Below are 22,191 nucleotides of genomic sequence, written 5' to 3'. Positions count from 1 at the left end.
CCTTCATCTAACATATCATTATCTATCTCCTCATTATCATCATTATCTTGAGCCTCAAAATTCCCTCGAGGAAGATTCGTAAAGATTCTATGTTTTTGCTCATTTGTAAATTGGAATTCCATTTTAGATGTGAACCTAAGTATGAGAAAATAATATCTCATAGCTACCGGTAATTCATCTTCGTCATCTATAGTCTCCCATATATCTTCTAAGGCTGCAATTATAGTAGGATAATCTCTAAAAAGTCTAGTCACTAAATCATATTGCTCCGTAGCTCTCATCATGATTTGCTTAGTTGCTTGGAGGTGACCTATCTCCCTGTGGAATAAGAGTAGTCTACGAGTGATTCTTTCTAGCACTCCTACGGTATTTCTTAGTTCTAATTCTTTTCAAGGCCTTAATGGCTCGGATATCCTCAAAAGTTAATGCTCCATTCATTCTTAACTGAAAACATAAAGGTTTAAACGTTAGCTATACATATAAACATAATAATTATAGCATAAATACTTACATTGGCGGTTAGATTTAGAGCTTGAGCGTGTGTCTCTAGGAGAATTTCATGCGAATGAATCATTGATTTGATACCAACTGTAATGACCCAACTAGTTCTAAGACCTTGGACCATTAAAACTACTATACATAGACACAAATTTCGAGAAAACATACATAAGAAACATTTACAACTTTATTAAAAACTATAAAGTAAATATTGATATACATAAATGAGCGGTATGGGATCCCATTGTTTTAAAATAAAACATCACTTTAAATTAAATGAAGTTGTTTACAAAACTAAATGCGGAAAATACACAAAAGAAAACATAATTTAAAGAGACTAAAAATAACGTCGTCCTCGAATCGTCACACAGTCCATTGAATCCCTTCATGCTCAATACACAAGCCAAGCTACCATGAATCCTTCCGTCACCATATCTATTTTCCTGCATCACATAAAAATAAATGAATGAGCCTAATGGCCAGCAAGGAAAATCTACTAGCACATATAACATAAAACATAAACATAAGACTATATCAAAAACATATATCACAACTCTAACCCATGTCCATGGTAAACATTGGGGTTTGCTAGCTAAGCAACTATAAGCCTCAAAATACATTGAGGTTTGCTAGCTAAGCAACTATGAGCCCCTAGCAACATAAAAACATCAGGGTTTGCTAGCTAAGCAACTATAAGCCCCAAAAACATATTGATATATATATATCATAACGTATTATAGCATAATCATATAATAATATATAAGCATATAAAAACTATCCTATTTTCCTTACCAACACCGAGATATTTGAGAACAAAGACGATATTTGGAACACTCCTAAAACCAACAATAAGTATGTGAGTATTTCTAAAGAAAAGAGATGATAAAGAAGAGAACAAAACGACCAAGAAGAAGCAAAGAAACCTTAAGTTCAAAGAACTTAAATACCTAACCAATAATTGAAAACAATGAGTTAGGATCTGAATAAAGAAAACTAAAGGAAACTAAAGAAAACTAAAGAATTAAACTGAAATGAACTTAAGAATAGGAATACCTTTGGATGTACTAGAACCGAACTACACCTCGATATTAAAAACACACTCTATATCTCACTGCCCAAGTGTTTATAAAGCTTAAGATGATAAAGCTTTTATCCCAACCCAAGTGTTTATCACTCTATAGTAAACCTAGCAGCTTGAAGGCTCTGAACACAGCTTGAAGAATGAGAAAAATGGCTGCGTACTAGGTCCTATTTTTAGAGTTCACGGAGTGAAACTAGCTCCTTTTTTGTAACGCCCTGGTTACCCCAGAACAGTTACGGTGAACCAGAAATTTGACTCATTGCCCGAGTCCTTTGGTTAAAAACGTGTTCTAAGTGGTATTAACAGGCTAAGGTGAAAACCAATAAAAAGGAAAGGATATGTTTTATTTGATACATGAAACTGTTCATGGGCCCACAAGAACATTTACAAGTTATTTACAACTCAAAAAGGTCATTACTGTTCCAAAATTACAAGCCCACCGACCTAAGCGGCAAAAATAGGGTAAACCCCCTAGTTCCTCTGAGAACTCCTTGGCCGTGGGGGTCAAGCGGCCGCATATGTACACATCACCACCTAAGCTCTCCACTCAAGGCTGGGTGAGCTTTTCTTTCCCTTTACCTACACCACATAGCACCCATGAGCCAAAGCCCAGCAAGAAAACACAGCATTGTATATAAACAATATCAAAGGATTATCATTATAATCACACATAGCTCATAGCTCTCAACAGATGAGTGAATATCACTTGAGGTTCTGGTAAACCATACTGAGTTACTGACAAGCAAGTCACTAATTTAAATAGACGAGTGGCTGCTGGGTAAGCCACTAGCCTTAACAAATGAGAGACTGATGGGTAAGTCTCTAACTGTAACGCCCTACTTCCTTAGAGCCGTTACTAAGTGAGTTTTTAAGACAAAACAGTGTGCAATGAACTCGCTAACCGAGGTTTTGAAACAAAAGTGTGACTAATTAAAAGTTAAGGCTGTAATCTTTGAAAATGCGTCGTTTCATTAAAACTTCTATTATTAAACATTTGGGATCCCAAAATAAGGTTTGAAAACTAATTACATTTTTGAAATAAGGTTACAGTTAAGAAATCATAAAATCATAGATTATTACAGCCATTTTCGAATAAACCCCCAACCAAAGCAGTCGGGCAGGCCGAACATGTACGCGCCGCTTCACGCTCTCCGTACTCATGGTTGGTTGATTCAGTCATTGCCCTTACCTGCAACACAGAGCACCCGTGAGCCGAAGCCCAGCAAGAAAACTCATGCAGAACATAACATATGCAATGTATACAGTTATCATAACAGATAATCCACAAATAAACAAGTCAATCATTAGACTAAGCAAACACGGCCATGCCGCCCCAGGACCCTTACCAAAGCCCTGGGGTATCGGTTCTCACCGCGAGGATAACTCATGTATCCCTTGGGTCCCACCCTGAATATAGCATCCCATGTGCTAGGTGTTACTTTCGGCCCACAGCCGCCCCGGCCTACGCCGTACTCGGCCCACGGCCGCCCCGGCCTACGCCGTACTCGGCCCTTGCCGCTCATTTCATCATAATCACACATATAATATAACACAACAACATGCAATCAAATATTAATTCATTTAAGTCTGCACCCTAACATGTGATGCAATATAGGGCCGCACCCCCACAATCATACTATGGGCCCACGCCCTATCCTACGGGTGTTATAGTTTTCTTACCTTTCCAATCAATAGCTTAGATCACCTGACTCCTTGAGCACGATCCCACCCGAGCCTTAGCGCACACCTAGGCACAAACATAGGTCAAAGTCAACACCGAACCCCAAGTCCGAATACCTAGCCTCGGGACCAATCCCGAGCCCCCGGGAAGTCCCAAATCCCCAAAACAAAGTGGCGGAAACAAGCCCCGAACCCTAGGTCAAAATCCCTCATCAAAACTCAAAAATTCCCCTCTGTGAACAGTGCAGCGCTACAGCGCTCTAAAGAGGGCGCTGTAGCGCTACAAGCAGAATGCACCCCCCCAGAAACAGGGACTAGCGCTACAGCGCCCACTGACTAGCGCTGTAGCGCTAGTTGCAGCCCAGAAATCCCAAAATCGCATTTCTGCGATTTCTTTCACCCAATCTCAAACCAAACTTCCCAAAATCTTTACCAAACTCAAAATCAAGCTTATGAACACTCTCCATTCATCCCAAGCATCCCAAATCCTCAAATCCCAAGATCATTTATCCCAAATCTCAAAATCTACCATGAACAACCCTAAACCAGAAATTCATGCAAACCACAAAGATAAAGTCTTAGAAATCATACCATTGCTGCAAATTTCGACCTTGAATCAACCCTAAGCCTCCTTAGCTTGCTCTCCCTCAAAGCTTGCCCAGAAATCCCTAAAATTCCCATCAACTCAGCTCAAAACACAGCTTAAACCATCAAAACCCTTAAAACCGAAAATCTCTAAAACTTACCTCAAACATTGATGTGTTCTTGCCAAATCTTCAAGTCTAACCCAAGATCCTTGATGCTCAGCCTATCCTTGCTCTCCACTAAGCTTTGCCCCAAGAAAAATGGAGTGGAATGGTGCAAAAATGCACAAACCAACCCTTTGGAAAACCCACCTGTTTTTCCCTCTTCTCTTTCTTTCCTTTTCCTTCTTTTCTTTCTTTTCTTTCTTTCTCTCCACAGCCAACACTCTCTATAAATCCCACTAAGTGTAAAGCCTCATAAATCAATTTCTAAAAGCCAAATGACCAAAATGCCCTTCCTATTAATTCTCAATCCATTTGTCCAAATAGGGCCGTTTTAGTCATTTTATCCAATTCCCGCTAATCCTCAAGTGTCCCTAATATTTTCCCGTTGCTTTCCAACACTCGATTAACCACCAAATAAATATTCCCCATCATCAAAATAAATCTCAATCTATTCTCTGAATTCCTGCTCCTACCCCCAGGCTCGCCCCAAGCTGGGTATAAATTCCTGTCAACACTTTCCGCTAGCCCGCTCATTGGGATCGCCTCGAGTCACAAGGCACAGATACATCCACATACCACTGTGGCCTCAACAATCAACACATATCAATTACAGATACGCCCAATCATGGCCAAAATTACAATTATGCCCTTCTAACACGATCCGGGCCTACATGCACACTAACTCACATAGTCATGCATCTCAGATAAACAAATAGTCATATAACATGCTTTAAATCATAACCATGCATTTAAATAATTAAAATCACACATAAATCCCATCATGCCCTCCTGGCACGCTAATCAAGGCCCTTAAGCCTTATTAGCGAATTTGGGTCGTTACACTAACTTAACAGATGAGTGACTGATGGGTAAGCCACATAAGTGCTTATAATATTCATCGAACTTGAGGTCGGTCCGGCGTTAATGCTCTTTGAGTCATCCAATGCAGATAATCGATTAGATCCAATCTTTATTGGCTTGCGTGGAACATGCTAAGGTCGTCCTGACTAATAAGTTAGCACTATGTGACCAGTGCCCAATACCACTGTCGAATCTGACTAATGAGTCACAGCTTCACAGTTGATACTAGCACCTTTGCCAAATCTGACTAATGAGTCAGTATCATGCACAAGTGAACAACATTTGCTAAGCATTCGATATTCAATCCATGTCCACATTTACACAACCAACATGCCTCATGAATAACCATGCATGTCACATATGGGGTGCAGTTTTCTTACCTCTGGTTCAAGCTAGAATGAACAAAAGAACGACCCTTGAGAACGGTTTAGCTTTTAGTCCTTTAGCGGTTACCTAACCATAACACATTAGAGGATACCATCAATAATATGAAAATCAAGGGTTCTCAAACCAAGATCTAGCCTCTGAGACATCAATCCTCACTATTCCGGGTAGTAGGAGTGATCTCGAGGCCTAAAACCATGTTCCCGGGGTCAAAACATGCAAATGGGCTCAACCCTGCTCAAGAGACGTGGCCCTGGAACCTTGTGCCGCGGCCCCCAAAAAATCCAGAGGCAAGCGCCGCGGCTCCCAACACCAAGGGCTGCGGCGCCCAGCGCAAACAGAACCCCCTCCTTCTTCATCGAGCTAGGGCCACGGCCCCCAACCCTGGGCCATTCCCAAACGTGTTTTCAACTTCTCAAAACCTCCAAAATCATACCTAAACATTCCCCAATCATCAAAACAAGGTTCCCAAGCTTCCCAATGCTCCAAAACCCTCAAAACCCAAGGTTCAAACAAACCGAAAACTCAACAATTCACAAAGTGCAATTCAAAGCTTAGAAACTCTAAAAACTCAAAACTTTAAACTTAGATTACCTTCGATTAGGTTGTTTTCCATCAAATCCTTCGGTCAAGAAGCTTCTAATCGTTCCTAGGATCGCTAAGCCTCGATCCTCGCTCGATTCTGACTCCTAGAACTCAAGATTTCTTCGAATATGCTTTGTGTGGAAAAAATGAACTAACGAAGGAGAACGAGTGGTTTTCTAATCGTACGTTCTATCTGACAAGCTACTTCCTGCTTAAGTAACCTCAAATAAAACCTAGTGCTCGCGGTCCCGAAAACACCCTCGGGGACATTATAGTCAAAACTTCCAGAATTTCACCCTGATCTCAAAAAATTCCCAATTTATCATCAAATAAACATTTCTATTACCCCAAAATTGACCCCGTTTATAGCTCCTAATATTATGGTGTGCCAGGATTTAGTCAAACACTATGGTAGGAAGAATGCAAAGCCTAATTGTATGATTAAACTGGATCTCCGGAAAGCGTATGATACATTGGAATGGGGATTTTTGGAAGAAATGCTTGCTGCCTATAGGTTTCCGAGGAAGTTCATCCATTTGATAATGCAATGCGTTACCACTCCAAAATTTTCTCTAATGTTTAATGGTGTTCTTCATGGATTTTTTGCGGCTGGTAGAGGTTTGAGACAGGGTGACCCAATGTCACCGCTGTTATTTGTTTTGGGAATGGAATACTTATCTAGAATCATGAAGAGAATAGCGCAAAAAGAGGACTTTAAGTTCCATGAACGTTGTGCGGAATTAAAACTCAATCATTTGAGTTTCGCGGATGATATTATTCTTTTCTGTCATGGTGATTTTCGGTCCATTTATAATCTGTTGCAAGGGTTGAAAATCTTCTCACACACTTCAGGACTTTTCCCAAATGAAGCCAAATCTGCGATCTATTGCTGTGGTATGGCTGAGTATGATGTGCAAAGGGTCCTTGAAGCTTCAGGTTTTAGCAAGAGCCAAATGCCCTTCAAGTACTTGGGGATTCCAATCTGTGCTAAAAAGATTTCAGCGAAGGACTGTGAGGTTTTACTGGAAAAAATGGTGGTGCGCATTCGGACTTGGAGTTCCCGTAATTTTTCGTATGCAGGGAGAATAGTCTTGATTAATTATGTGCTGATTTCTATACACTCTTATTGGTCACAAATAATGCTCATTCCTAAACAGGTGCTAAAGAGAATAAACTCTATTTGCCGAGCTTTTTTATGGAAGGGTCAGGCTGTCTTTGTAGGTGCTGGGAATGTGGCTTGGGAGCAGGTTTGCAGGCCGAAAAGAGAGGGAGGTCTTGGTTTTAGAGATCTCTGTAAATGGAATATTGCAGCTCTTGGGAAATATATTTGGGCAGTTGCAACAAAAAAGGACAATCTATGGGTGAAGTGAGTGCATAATGTATACATTAAGAATGATGATTGGTGGGCTCATAGAGCCCCTTCATAGAGTAGTTGGTATTGGAAAAAAATAGTGGAAGTCAAAGATCGTTTCAAGCATCTTATTGATATTCCAGGTTTTATTCAGGATGAGTATACCATTAAAAATGGTTATCATCATCACAGATTTCAATGGTGTTCAGAAGTGTGGGGAAGGCTGAATATACCAAAGCATAGTGTCATCATATGGCTGGCTACTCTTGACAAATTAAAGACTAAGCAAAGATTGCTGAATTTTCAGCTGGTGAACTCCTCAACCTGCTTATTCTGTGATATTCATGAGGAAAGTGTAGCTCATTTGTTCTTTGATTGTCATTTTAGCAAGAGTTGTATTAAGAAGGAGAAAGAGAGGATGGGCTGGGGTGCTAAATCTGAAGATCTGCGCAACCTTTTGAGGTGGATTTCTCGGGCTCCTATGAGTAAGTTTCGTAAGATGGTTTATGCGGCCTTTGTTGCTGCGGTGGTTTATCATATTTGGAAAGCAAGGAATGAAGTTTTTTGGTTTTTTAAGGTGAGAAGGATAGATCTAATTGTGAATAATATTCTAAATGATGTAAAAAATAGAGTTCAAGGTGTTATGCCTAAAACAGTTAGTAGTTTTGACAGGGATTGGTTTGATTCTTTGTAAAGGTCTCTCTAGTTGTATAGTTAGTTGTTTCTCAGGCCTTTCATAAGGTGTTGTTAGGTGTATTGTTTTTGAGGTTTCAATGATTAATGATCCTACTGATTTACCAAAAAAAAATTGACCCCGTTATGACAAAACCGCTAATCCATTATATATGACCATCTCATGCCGAAGAGCTCGAATATATCTCCATAATAATGGAATCTCATTCACAAATCACATTATGCACCCAAATACACAAATTTACACTCAACGGGCCAAATTATCAAAACATCATAATATTTCAAATGTGGACCCACATGCATGCATATAACATCATATTATAATATAATTCACATAAACATGCATATATTAATTTAATGACATAATTAAACAGTTACGACCCTCCCGGCCTACTAAACCGCCACTAAACCACATCGGAGAATTTGGGGCATTACATTTTAGCTTGAATAAAATAATGAATATAAATTGAAAAATATTTGAATATTCATTCAACAAATGCTTAAGACTCGATCAAAAACGTTTAGAGGCTAGTCAAGAGGTTAAGGCTATTTTTAAAATTGAAAGACTGAACTTTCAAAATTACATAAGTGGGGCTGATATATCGCTCCCTATAGGCGATATATCGCCTCTCCCAGTATTCCCAAGGCTGGTTCGATTGTTCGTGCAAAGTCGACGTGTTTTTCGTATCTTCCGTGTGGCGATATATCGCCCCTATAGCTGTGATATATCGGCATACGTTGAAATATTAGATACGTAATTGTACTTTTTCAGCTTAATTTGAATTGGGTAAATAGCTTTGACTGAGTCATAATACGATTTTAAAGCTGCTGGTAGGTCCTAGAGTTTTTAAATATTTCTTTTATAAAAACTATTTATCAAATATACTTAATTCCTTAATAAACCTACAAATGACTAGTGTCATGATCTTATTATTTATATCTAAACGTTATAGTATAATAAATGACATCTTTATAATTAGCGATATTAGTCAAACCTTATGTTATAATTAATATTCTTAAACTATAGGTTAAACTTATAAAATCTATTAGTGTTGCTACGAGTGTTCAACTAAGTCCCGACTTGAGCCAAAATCCACAGTAACTATTATACTATAACTACTACTACTACTACTACTACTACTACTACTACTACTACTACTACTACTACTCCTGCTGCTGCTGCTGCTGTTGCTATCTAACTAGCTAAGTAAAATTTTGGGACTCTACAACTTTTTGGGCACCCTTAAATACCTCAGTGTATCACTTTAGACCCAAAGTTATAATTTTTAATTGCCTACAAAAAAAATCAAATTTCACATCACCATTATGTGAAATTGTTAAGACTCTACACCAACTTGTGTAATACTAATTTAGGCTTTGTATTTTAACCAATCATAACAAAACTATCAAAAGAGAAATGAAAAAAAATTTATGGGAAATACAAAATGGAAAGCCAAATATGCCTATGCCACAAAACAACAAAATGTAGAGACAATGATTATACACGAGGAGTATCGTTATCCAAAATATATATTCTAAGTCTTCCCAAAGTTTCTTGAAACTTCCAAAAGATGGAATGAGAAGTGGGATTAAACATGCCTTTGAATCTCACAAAAGTCAATCAATTCTTGGTGTCCTGAAGAATGAATGTTCTTAGAAAGCTAGAAAGAGAGGTTAGAGAGAGAGAGTGAGAGAGAGTTGAAAAGTGTGATCAAGACTTCACAACTCTAAATGACACTTTTTATAGTGTAGACACTGTCATTAAGTCTAACCAATAGGATTAAAGCTTTTAAAAACACCATTTGAGCTTAAAAAAAATGCACCTGTATGGAATATACTAGTGGCGGTTGCTTGTTATGTGCAGCAGGGCGCTTGCTATGTTCCCTTCAACCCGAAAATAAGGCACGATGTGTCATTTTTGAGCTAAAACCCCTTCTCCAAAAATGAGCTAGACCTCATCAACTTCTCCAAAAATAACCTAAAACCCCTCTAAATATTTCTAAACTTTTTGAGCAAGCTTAGATACCTCATTGTATCACTTTAGACCTAAAATAGTCAATTATAGATGCCTAAAAAAAACTCATGATTTTACTTCAACTCAAGTGAAACCATTAAGTTACACCACTTTGTGTAACACAACATAATCTTTATATTTAACAAATATCAACAACCAAAACATCATTAATGAAGCTTATTCGTGTACATTTTAAGATAACACGTCAAATTTACATAAACACTTGAGGTAAAGATACTAAATCAAGATAAAAGAGCTATGACTGAGTGCATAAAATATGCACTCATCACTTGGTATTGTAATTGGTAACACTCCTCAGCTTAGTTTTTAAGATTGAATGCCTGTTTAATGTACAATTTCCATTTGATTCACAAAAGTTGCATTATAGTACTACAACACATGCATAAAAACATAATACAATAATACAAGATAAAATATTGAAATTGGCTACAATGTTCATGTTGAGGGATGATGATTTTAATAAAAAATAAAGGAGATGAGCAATCTTGCAAAGAGATGAACAATAAACACTAAAGACACAAGAGAAAGATTAGAGATTCTTGACTAAGTTGTAGAACTTTTTTCCAAATTCTCTATTTCAATCATTTATTAGATATTGCTTTAGTTTCACCACAAGAAAATGAGAATTAGGATATGACAAGCCTTTGAATTCTTCAAGAGCAAGCGTATTTCTTCATGAATTTCTTAGAGAGAATGATTGATTTTGGAAAGTTAGAGAGAATTAGAGGTTAAAGGGAGTGCAAAAGTATGATCAAGGTATTTGAACTCTTAAACTCAATTATATAGTGTTAGCATTGTCATAGGAAACTCTCCAATGTTATTAAAATGAAGAAAAAAAAAAACACATTTTGGAGGTAAAAAACATCAATCAAGCTGCGACATGTCGCCACTGTCATAGTGACAGGTCGCAAAAAGAAATGACACAAGAGATTTTTCGCCTGGACTTATTGAAGTTTGAAAACTTCAATTTTAGGTGACATGTCACCTAGAACTAGCATTATGTCGCCAAACCCACCTATTTTGGCCCTTTTTTGCATACCTAGATCACTCCAAAACTTCTCAAATTGCTTCCAACATATTTATATGTGTTTGGGTACCTTTATTGTATCAATCTAAACTCAAACATCTATTTGTATGAATCTTTCCATCATTTTAGTAGTACTCGTGTAAGACAATTTTTTCATTATATTTAACCAATCATAACAGTTGTGCTTTATTTTTTTATGTCTTATTTATTATTTTACTTGAAACTGGTTAGACAACCTTCACATAAGTATTAACAGTTGCTAAAACTAAAATGAAGAATAATATTGTTGAATGCTTGAGAATTGGGGTAACATTTGCACCACAAAAACTGAAAAACATAATTTCAAATAAAACTGGAGAAACAGTTACAACCAAAACTAACAAAATTCAGGTTGAAACATATAGTTTTGTGTAACTAGTTACACACATCTAAAAAAACCAATACTTAACCAAAACTACCCCAAGCTCTTATATAGAATATCTTATTTAACTCTTACACAATCTTTATTTTTATTATTTAGTTTTATGCGAGCTTTGTCAACATTGTATTGTAACAACTTATTGAAAAGAAAGGGACTTTCTTGATCAACACACTTGAAAGGACATGCAACTATAGAAAGTTCCAATAAGATGAAATAACTTGCAACCATGCTTTGTTTTTAATTGCAATAAGAAGGTTGAGAAAGTTCCAAGAAGATAAATACGTAGCAATCATACTTTGGTTGTAATTGCAACAAGAAGATTGAGAAGCTATGATTGTTGCTCTAAATACTACAAAATAACCACTATGAAAGCAACATATGAAACGAATATAACCCCTTTCCCAATGAGAATTAATGGAAACTAGTGTTACTACCAAAGGGAAGGACGCCATCGAGAATGTAACGCCCCAAACTCCAGGGACCGTTACGGTGTGCCTTGTAAACAGTGCTAAACTCGCTAATCGAGTCATTTGGCCAAAATCGTGAACTAAGCATGATTAGCGATTTAGGGATTAAAAACTTTGGTTAAGATGTAACGTTTCACTAGAACGTTTAATATATACATTGGGATCCCGAAAATAAAGTTTCAGAGTTTATTACAGAAAATATTACAACAAGCCGTTCTAAGCAGCAAAACTGGGTTCAACCCTAGTTCCACTTTAAACCTCGGCCGTGGCGGACGAGGAGCTGCATATGTACACATCATCACCTAAGCTCTTCAACTCAAGGATGGTCCAGCTTCCTCTTGCCTTTACCTGCACCACGTAGCACCCGTGACCCGAAGCCCAGCAAGAAAACTCAATATAACATGATATAATATCAACAACGATCATAATAACCATTCAAGACTATTAGTCCAAACAAATAGGTGACAATAGCCAAAAGTCACAATAATGAGCATCGCTCCCTCTAGCCATGTGACGATAGGGTCACCAGGGCTTAACTGATAAGTGATCCTTTCATAAGTTTGATTAGGACAGGTGCAAGGTGAATAGTCACCAACATAACCTCCCTCACGACTCTAGAGTCGAAACTATGGACAACGACCCATAGCCACGTGACAAACGGTCACCGGGGTCATATACCTTGGCTATAGTCATCTGGTCGTAGACCAGGCAAGCGCTTATAAGTTCTTTGACCTTAGAGTCGGTCCCGCATTAATGCCATGGAGCTATTCAACACGTGATCATCGACCTTAGGGTTGGTCTAGCATTAGTGCTATAGAGCCACTCAATGTATGATTCTCAACTTTAGAGTCGGTCTAGCATTAATGCCATGGAGCCATTCAATGCATGATTCATCGACCTTAGGGTTGGTCTAGCATTAATGCCATAGAGCCATTCATTGCATAATTCTCGACTTTAGAGTCGGTCCCTGATTAGTCAGTGTCATTCACAAGTAAGTCATGCCACCAATCATATATCACGTGTTCCATATCCGTAAACAAGATATTTAGCATGCTTACTAAACAGGTACCAGTACAATTAGGACCATGCACAACCACAGAGGCTCAAGCTCTGAACAATATCATACCCAGTATACAAAGCATGTCCTAATCACATGTTTCTCATGCATCATATGCAATAAATCTAGCAATCTAACATGCACCAATAACAGCCATGCATGTCACGTTTAATAGTCAACCAACATGCATCAAGAATAGCCATGCATGTCATACATAATAATCAATCGACATGCATCAATAATAACCACGCATGTCATACTCAATAACCAACCAACATGCATCATAATAGCCATGCATGTCATATATACACAGGGTGCAGTTTTCTTACCTCAAAGTCGAGCTAGAATGATTTAAAGAACGACCCTTGAGAACGATCAACCTTTAGTCCTTTAGCGGTCACTTAGTCATAACCAAATATAAGATACCATCAATAAAAATGGTCAACATAAGATCCCAAACCAATATCTAGCCTACGGGACATCAATCCCCACTTAACCGGGTATTAGGATCAACCCCGAGGCCTATGGCTTGAATCCCCAAGCTAAAAACATGCTTTTGGTCAAAATGGCCTAAAGGGCCGCGACCCTCCCCTGCTGCGCCGCGACGCGCCCTCAAAAAGAGAGGGCTCCCCTCTGCCAAACGCCAAGGGCCGCGGCGCTCCCCTGCTGCGCCGCGGCGCCCAGCCCAAACCAGCCAAGTCGGCCACACGCACCAGAATTTCCCCTGTGCTATTTCCTCTCAAACCAGTCCTTCTAACCATCATAAAACCTCTTCCTAACATATAATTAAACCCCCATACATCACCCATAACCTCCCATCATCAAAACCCAACCATACCATCAATCAAAACCCCTTTAAATCCATACTTCCATCAAGAATCAAAGGCTGAGAAGTTAAAGATCAAAACAGAGCATAACCTGAAACAAGTGACTAAAACTCACCTTGAAACCAGTTTGAACCTTCCTTAATAGCTTAACCAGGTCCACAACGTCATCCCTTTGAATTCCTAGCTCAAAACCTCAAGATGGCCTCAAGAACACCAAAGAAGGATGAAGGGAAGGTAGTGTACGGGAAGGGAAGTGGATAGCCTCTGTTTTGTTCTGTCCTTCTACAACCCTCCTATGTTATATACATCCAAAACCTTAAATGACCAAAATACCCTTAAGCCACCAAAAGCCTCTAAAATCACTTCAAGGGTAAAATTGTCCTTTCTAACCTATACCGTTAATCATAATTAACGCTCTCCAATTCCCGCTAATCTCAATATCCTCAACACCAATAATTCATATCCCGTTACCCTAAAATCCCCGGTAACGCTATAATTACTAATATCACCCCGAGACTCACCCCGAGCTTCGAGCTCAAACCCGTTATGACTAGACCGAACACTTACATCTCATGATCGTCTCATGTCGATTAGCTCGATCCAATCCACCTTATAATGTGGCTATATTAATTATTCACAACCATGCACCCAAAATATACAATTACGCCCATAGTGGCCAAATTACCGAAATACCCTCATAATTAACATATGAGCCCATAAGCATGCATTTACCATCATATAATAATATAATTCACGTAAACATGCATATAATCATTAAATACTATAATAAATCAATTATGGCCCTCCCGGCCTCCTAATCAAGGTCCTAAACCTTATTAGGAAATTTGGGGCATTACAGAGAAGGCTTCGAAAAATAAGAATAAGATGAAGAGGAGAACCCAAAGTTCAAAACAAATGTGGAAAATGTTGACAGGCTTTTTCATCAATTACCAAATTAAAAGAAAAGCTTAAAAAAGAACAATCATAACAACACATTTTACGTGGCTCAGGTTATTAATTAACCCTAGTCCACGAGTCACTTGTATTTATGATGAAGAGCTTGAAAAGCTCAAGTTCTCTTGGATTTCAGGCAGAGTATATGCTCACTTTGAAAAATGGGAATCGAATTCTTTACAAAGTGTGCCCTACCCCTATTTATAGGCATCTAGGAAGAATAAGCTCATTAATTGGAGCATATTACAATTACTCCTTTATTAATGAGAGTTGTTATTGCATAAATAAATACATTCTACATTTACTAAGGTCGTGGGGTCCTATTGTATCTCATGTGGGCCCAATACGAGGAGTCTCAACCCATTACTTTATTAGGGAAAATGCTCCTGACAGTGTCAGAATGGTAGCTTCATGTTTTCCCATGTTAGGCGGCGTTATGAGACATCCTCTTTGCCGCTTGTACAGGATCGACGACAAATTTTTTGTGGCAGTTGGGTGTCATGAAGCTGTATGTGGTCCAGAATGCCTCTATGCTTGATACTAGGCAACTGTTCTTCTACTTCGAAGAAGGGTTCTTGCACGCTTGGAGGAATTGATCACAACATGAAGGGATGTTGGAGCATTACTCTTTGACTAAGGTTCTTGGGAGGTAATGCCCTTGGTGGATGCACTCCTCCCATCAATAGAAGAATATGGATCTACAACGACGACATCTATTGTGATGACTGTAAAGTTGTTGTTGCATGTAGTCAAATTCCACGAAAACATCTTTTATTTAAATATATTGAATTAAATTAGATATAGCAACAAGTTGTCGTTGTAGGGTAGCCAACATCACGCCACCAGGCCCCTCCAAATTTTAGGAACCCTACAGCGACGACATGTCATTGCTGTAGGGTTCCAGGAATTTGGAGGGAACATGAGAAAGGAAATGACTCTACGACGACGACAACTATAGAGTTCTCATAGAAAAAAGTGAGGTAAAAATTTAGTCTATAGCGACAACATGTCATTGCTATAGGGTCCAAAAAAAAAAACAGAGGGAAATTAGATTGCCAAAAGTTTGTTGCCAAATTTCACCACCTATAAAGATGACATGTCATCGCTATAGATCCCCATTTTATCGACTGCTCAGTTAAAAATTTAGTCTATAGTGATGACAAGGCTCCAAAAAAATGGAGGGAAAGTTGACTGCCAAAAAATTTGTCAAAATTTTACTTCCTATAGCGACGACATGTCGTCGATATAGGTTGGACACGTAGTAAACGAACTCTTCAAGTACTATTCCATTATCTATAGTGACGACATGTCGTCGCTATCGGTAAATGAAATGGTGTGTGCCCTCTTCAGCGACGACGTTCTTATTTCCTATAGCGACGACATGGATCAGGGCATAAATCCCCCAACCCGAGCCTTCTTCTTCTTCTTCTTCTTCAGTTTTCTTCTCTTTTCTCTGAAAAACCAGAGACGAACGACCGCCCCCTCGCCAATCCAACGTCCTGTAGTCTGATTCTTGCCCATTTCTTTCAAGTTTAGGTAATCTAAACCTAATTTCTTTCTATTTTAGCCCTTAAATGAATTTTTTGTTAGTATATTTATGTATTTAGTATTTGGTAGAAATGTGTGTTTTGAAATGTTTTTTTTTCTTTAAGGATTGGAGTAGCGGAGCATGTGACGCCCCACGTCACTATGGCTGCTTTCTGGAATGACGACTGGCCCTACAAACCAACCCGAGTCTTTTCAGCGTGCTTTGTCCTCACTCACATGCTTCCTAGGAAAACTTCCCAGGAGGTCACCCATCCCTAGATTACCCCAGGTCAAGCATGCTTAACTTTGGAGTTCTCAAGTGATGGGCTACCGAAAAGAAGATGCATCTTGTTGATATAGGTAGTACCCATCAATCCATTTAATCCCTCTTCAACTGTGTAGTCCCATACCTACACAGTCTTAGAATCATCACACTTGACCTTCCCCAGGCGGTGTGGGATTGCACAGCTTACCCGGTCTTTCCCCTTACGGATCACGGGATTCTGACTGTCACAATCACCCCCCCCTTACGGGCCCGACGTCCCCGTCGGCCACACTTCCGGCTGGGTCAAGGCTCTGATACCATAATGTAACGCCCCGATTTCCTGAGACGTTACTTAGGGAGTCCATTTAAAAATAATAAACAATAAATACTTTAAGACACTAAGAGAAAATATCTATTTAAAATTTAAGCAGACAATGAGATCTCATTATTTAAAAATAAAAATGTTGGACGCTAGGTTTAATAACAACAACATAAAGAAAATAAATGTTCAAGTCTGAAAATTTAAAACAAAACATTTATTTCTAAAAACATAAAATAACTAGAGCCCAGCCTCTAACATGTTCCGTCCATGCCTCGAGCCTGCACCACTCACTGCTTTGCTTTGCCTTTACCTGCACATAGAGTACCCATGAGCTAACGCCCAGTAAGAAGAGCTATGTAGGACATAACTCCCCAACTAGAAAACATAAACTTTCAACTAAACATAAATAAACATCATAAGCATAATAATCATCGTGCGATATATAAACACCATATCACACTAACATAATGTGTGTTACACTCACACACATAAATACTAACAAGTCATGTTGATCGGACATGAAATGTAATCTGCCTTGCCTGCGCTGTACTCACACTCGGCATTACTACTACAAAATACCCTTTACGGGACACTTTTTTAGGACACGCACATAAATGCAAGTCCTTAAAAATATTTATGAAGTTTTTAGGACACTCATTGAGAGTCCTGAAAAAACGCAATTTAGGACTCGCAATGAGTGTCCTAAAAGAAAATGCGAGTCCTAAAAAAATCTTAGCTATAAAAATAAGTGTTTTACTTAATAATTTTAAGGACTTGCTTTGGGAGTCCTTAATACTCTTTTAGGACTCACAATGAGTGTCCTAAAAGAATATGCGAGTCCTAAAAAATCTGGGCTAAAAAAAAAGTCTTAATAATTTTAAGGACTTACTTTGCGAGTCCTAAAATAATTCTTTGAGGGCTCGCGAAACGAGTCCTAAAAACTGATACGTGTCCTAAATTCTAGATTTTTTTTCTTCTAAATTTTTAATATTATTAACTTTTTATTTATAATAATTTTTATATAAAAATTTAAATTAATTATGATATAAAGAATAATATACTAAAATTTTATTTCAAAAAATTATAAATGGTTAGTTTTTAAATATAATTAGAAAATAAAAATTAATAATATATCATCAATATTTTATTGTATTTTTTTTTCTTAATATCATTAAATTTTGTATTTAAAATTAAAATAAAAACTAAAAATTCTACCTAAGCCACACGTTTTTTCCCTTTTCCCCTAAACTCTATCTCTCTCTCTTTCTCACTTCTCACAGCCGCAACACTCACCCTCCAACTTCCTCTCCCTCCAACTTCCTCTCCCTCACGCTCGGCGAACAGCGTGAACGGCGCGATAATGTGGGGGATTGGGGGCCGGTCATGGGAAAACGGCACAAATGATAGGGGCTCGGGGGTCTTGGCTGACTCGGTCTCGCGCAGGGGTCGTGGGTGGCTCAGTCTCGCAGAGGGCTCATGGGTGGTGGTGTAGGTACCAGCGCGACAATGTGGCTGGCCTCTTTGTCCTCTCGTTCATTTCTTCAGACATATCCGAGTTCCACAGTTCCAAAGGTCCTCAATCTCCACATCTTCGACTTCTACAGTTCCAAAGCTCCCAATGTAGGTAAGTTTCATTTTTATTTTTATTCAGTTTTTCAATTTTTACAATGCTTTTGTAGAAACTCTATGGCCTCAACTGAACCCAAAACATATAAATGGAGCACCATCAATGTTTGTTTTGTATTATAAGAATAAGCTTCTTTCTTTCTTTCTTTCTTTCTTTCTTTCTTTTTTTCTTGTTTTTTTTTTTCATGCTGACCATTTACTGTAAGTATGAAAAGAACAGCAGTTCAATCTCTAATCTTTTGCTATATATTACTTCTTAAGTGGCAACTTTTTAAGTCTCCTAAATCAATGAAAACACTACTTTGGTGTAGCCCATGAAAATTACTCATGCAATGAACTCTCTTTAGTAGCAACAATAGAGATTTTAGAATGCTCTGTTGCCGTAGAATAGCAGATTGCTGAGGGTAATTCTAATCCTGACATCAACAATATTGTAGTTTTATTTTACATAATTACTGCAACAAATTAAATTTTGGTTTGATTTTGTTTTGTTTTGTTTTATGCAGAAGAGGAAGAAGAACTTGAAATGCTTCTGGAAAATTATCTCCAAAGGATTGCTATCATCTCCCTTGTCCCTGGCAAAACAGAAAGAGAAGTCTAAATGCTATTTATTTGTTAACACAAACAATAAATAACCATGAAAGTATATCAATTTATGAAACAAGAAATGTATATATATTATGTAGACGTACTTGTAAGTCGATATTCGAATCCACCACAGCTGGGCACTTTCCCCCAAGTTCTAGAATCACTGGTGTATGTTGTCATTAATAAATAAGAAATATTTTTGATCAAAATTATTAAAAAAAAAACCTGATGGTCAAACTCCATGTAATCATTGATGCATAAATATTAGTATAAACTAATTTACTCTTTATATATATATACTGGCTGACGTGTATATAATATTTTATCCCACTTTTGTTGGAGCAATGCAGTTGTTTCTGGAATAGCCCCCTCAACAACTCTTATAGCAGAGTTATCTAAGTATTGGCCAAACAATTTAACAAGCAAAGAGGATGTTGCTGGAGCAATTTCTGATGGCTTTAAAACCACCGCATTGCCAGCCCAAATAGCTCTAATGACTAGATCAAGAGATAACACTGCCAAATTAAAATTAATTATTACTCATCATCCTCATCTCTGTGTTCCCTTTGTCTCATATCTATAAAATCCATAGATATATAATGGCTAATTGTTATTGATCCTACAAGATAATTATATTAAAAATTTATATATGTGTGTGCGATGCGAATGTGTTTGAGTGTCTACTGTCTAGTAAAGTATCAGCTCTTATTGTTTTAGACTTTGAATTTGGTGTTAGAATATTACTTTATTCTAAAATTTTAGTCAAATTTTATCATCTTTCTTTAGTAGTGGGGATGATTAATGACGATGGTATGAATGTTTTGTTTTGGATATTATTCAGCTGGTAGGAGTGAAACAAGAAGGGAAAGATGCAGTGCTCTTTCTGAGGTAATTCATGCTTTATAACTCTTGTACCATTGCTACAGAATACTGGTACCATTATTGTTTGATTTGCAGGCTTGGTCTCATTCTTTATATTGTAAGATTCAACCAAAAAAGAAGTCATTTTTGAAAAAACTTAACACTTAGCATTTCTGTAAACATGTTCTTGTCAAGTAGGAATATTGGTGTTTTTTTCTTCCATGTATTAAAAGTGTTGTTGTGCCTTGTAGTACTTGTTTTCTTTCCCTTGTTTTTTTTTTCTGTATATATTTAAGAGAAAAAACACTTTTATCTTTGTAGCTTTATGGTCAGCGGCTTTTCAGTCAAGGTGTAAAAAAAAATATTAATTTGTTTAAAAATCTTTGCAGCATGATGGTACAAGTTAGGACATATAATAAATGAGTTCAACATCCACTTGGTGATAACAACGCCGTGCCAAGAGGAGATCTTGCCCATTAACTCGTGGAGCCCTTAGAGACCTTACACGTTAAAGGGATATTCGTATTTGGGTAAGTCTATCATCAATATAAATATATTTGTTTTCTAAACTCAGATCTACATGGTTTAATATTAAGACTTAGTAATTATTTATTTATATAAAAATAATAATTTATTTGGTCAGAGCAAGCGAATCAATGTTTAAAAAAAACAAAAATAACAATAGGGGTATAGTTATTACTGTGAGCTAGCTGGTTTGATTATGCTTTTGTAAGTAACATAAATGAAGATGCTTAATTGGGTATGGGCTTTGTCTCTTGGATGGTGACCTTGAATTTTTTTTATACGAATGGGGTTAACGAGCTTTTTAGTTAGTTATTTATTTTTATCTTTTTTTTTAAACGGATTTATTATCTTTTAAACTTCTCATTTATCATAAAATAAAAGGATTATATATTTTTGAATGATAACTGTATTACTTTAGTGGAGTTTGAATATCTTAGATATTCATCCGTAGTGAAGTAGGTTTTGGGAATTCTGTGTGCTGCGGTGATAACGGAAGATTGAGAACTTGCATGTCTTAGTGAAGTAGGTTCTGAGAATTTTGTGTACTGCGGTGATATATAGATGAAAACATGTGTGTTGTTTGATTTGTTTGATATGTTGGTGTTGATTGTGACAGATGGCTTGGTTAGTAAATTAGGGGATATGCTGATTTTCTATAGATTATTTTATACTTAGTTTTGTTTTGTATGTTTATTTTATTTTATTATCTTAATTTTAATTTTTTATTAAAACAAATAGGCGCAATATGGAAAAAGAATGATAGTTAACTAAAAACGAAGTAACTAAATGTTAGTATTTTATAACCATCTCGGAACATAAGATTGAATATTAATTTGAAATTAAACTGTTAACTATATTTTTTTTAAGGAATTGTTAAGAACTAAAGTTTAATTTTATGCCCAACACTAAATTTTTTTTATGACAAGTTCTTAACCGGTCATCATCATTGAGTATTTATTGGATAATGTTTTTGAAATGGTTATCTTTAAACTAAAGTTCCAACACTTGTGTGATATATTGTTTGAGGTGATAATGGTGACAATAGATTAACTAAATTGATATATACTTACTGCAATACACATTGATATTTGTTAAGAAAATGACATCATTAAAACTGTTCAGTTTCATTCTTTTTTTTTTGTTTCTTTTCGCAGGTTTGTTGATTGACAAAGAGGGAGTACGCATGGAGAAGACGAAGGAGAGAGTGAAAAGAAAAAAAATGTTTCTTTGGCAATCTTGGCTTGGGGTTGTAGTTTAAGGTTCATGTTATAGTGACATTCTGATTTTAATTATTTGTTTTATTTGACAGTGCAATATTCTCACATGTAAGGAGTAGAAGTTTTAGTCTACTTGATTAGTTGTTGGAAGATGTTGAAGTTTTACCCTTTACTTGTAGTTGCTAAGACAACCCTGCATCATAATCCACCTGTTTAGTTTATAGGTTTTGGAGATTGACAAATTATAATTTGTTTATGGTATGTATGAAATCTATGTCTTCATGTTGTTGTTTGTCTATTATTGTGATACTATAATATTAATATCGTTCATGTTCTTGCTAATATAATTTGTCAAGTTTTGAAAGTGTTGTGGTTTGTTATGAACTTTGATTTGTATTAAAATTTGGGCTTTTCATTTAAATCATAATTTTTAATTTAAAATAAATATATATTAATTTTTTTAAATCTAAAATTTTAGAAATCTAACATATATAATACATTTTGGACTCTCAAAGGGATATATTATTTTTTAAATCAAAATGAAAATTGTAGCTGCATTTTTAAAAAAAAAAAATTACTTTTAAGGGCAT

General features: G+C 36.9%; 1 long non-coding RNA gene across 2 annotated transcripts; it reads left to right on the top strand.

The window, feature by feature from the left end:
- The first annotated feature begins 18,093 nt into the window (after positions 1 to 18,093).
- Positions 18,094 to 21,883, top strand: LOC133807049 (uncharacterized). 2 transcript variants are annotated; one of them, XR_009879141.1, is made up of 4 exons: positions 18,094 to 18,408; positions 18,917 to 19,886; positions 20,249 to 20,389; positions 21,539 to 21,883. It is a non-coding gene; the product is annotated as an uncharacterized LOC133807049 (long non-coding RNA). The 2 variants fall into 2 exon arrangements; XR_009879142.1 differs by having other exon boundaries at positions 20,181 to 20,389.
- Positions 21,884 to 22,191: the final 308 nt, after the last annotated feature.

The sequence above is a fragment of the Humulus lupulus genome, chromosome 1, assembly GCF_963169125.1.
Source record: "Humulus lupulus chromosome 1, drHumLupu1.1, whole genome shotgun sequence".
Classification (NCBI taxonomy): Eukaryota; Viridiplantae; Streptophyta; class Magnoliopsida; order Rosales; family Cannabaceae; genus Humulus; species Humulus lupulus.
This window is presented reverse-complemented; position numbering and strand designations above follow the sequence as displayed.